Here is a 246-nt window from a genome sequence, read left to right as displayed (position 1 = left end):
TGCTCTGGTGAAGCAGAGGGATTGTGAACTGCAGCATATGAGAGCTGACAAAGCTATCGTGTTGGCCACAGCTATGCAAGAGAGAGAACAGGTTCTGCTCCCTAGGAGAAGACACAGCCCCTGCCTCCTCCTCAGTATCTGTGCAGCAGGCTCTAAGGCTGCTCCCCAAACCAGGTAAGATGCTCAAGTGCTTACAAAGGAAAGGCTTTATGTGTTATTTCTGTCTGTCCCTAACTGTTCCAACGT

This window comes from Coturnix japonica, chromosome 12, assembly GCF_001577835.2.
Source record: "Coturnix japonica isolate 7356 chromosome 12, Coturnix japonica 2.1, whole genome shotgun sequence".
Taxonomy (NCBI): domain Eukaryota; kingdom Metazoa; phylum Chordata; class Aves; order Galliformes; family Phasianidae; genus Coturnix; species Coturnix japonica.
This window is presented reverse-complemented; position numbering follows the sequence as displayed.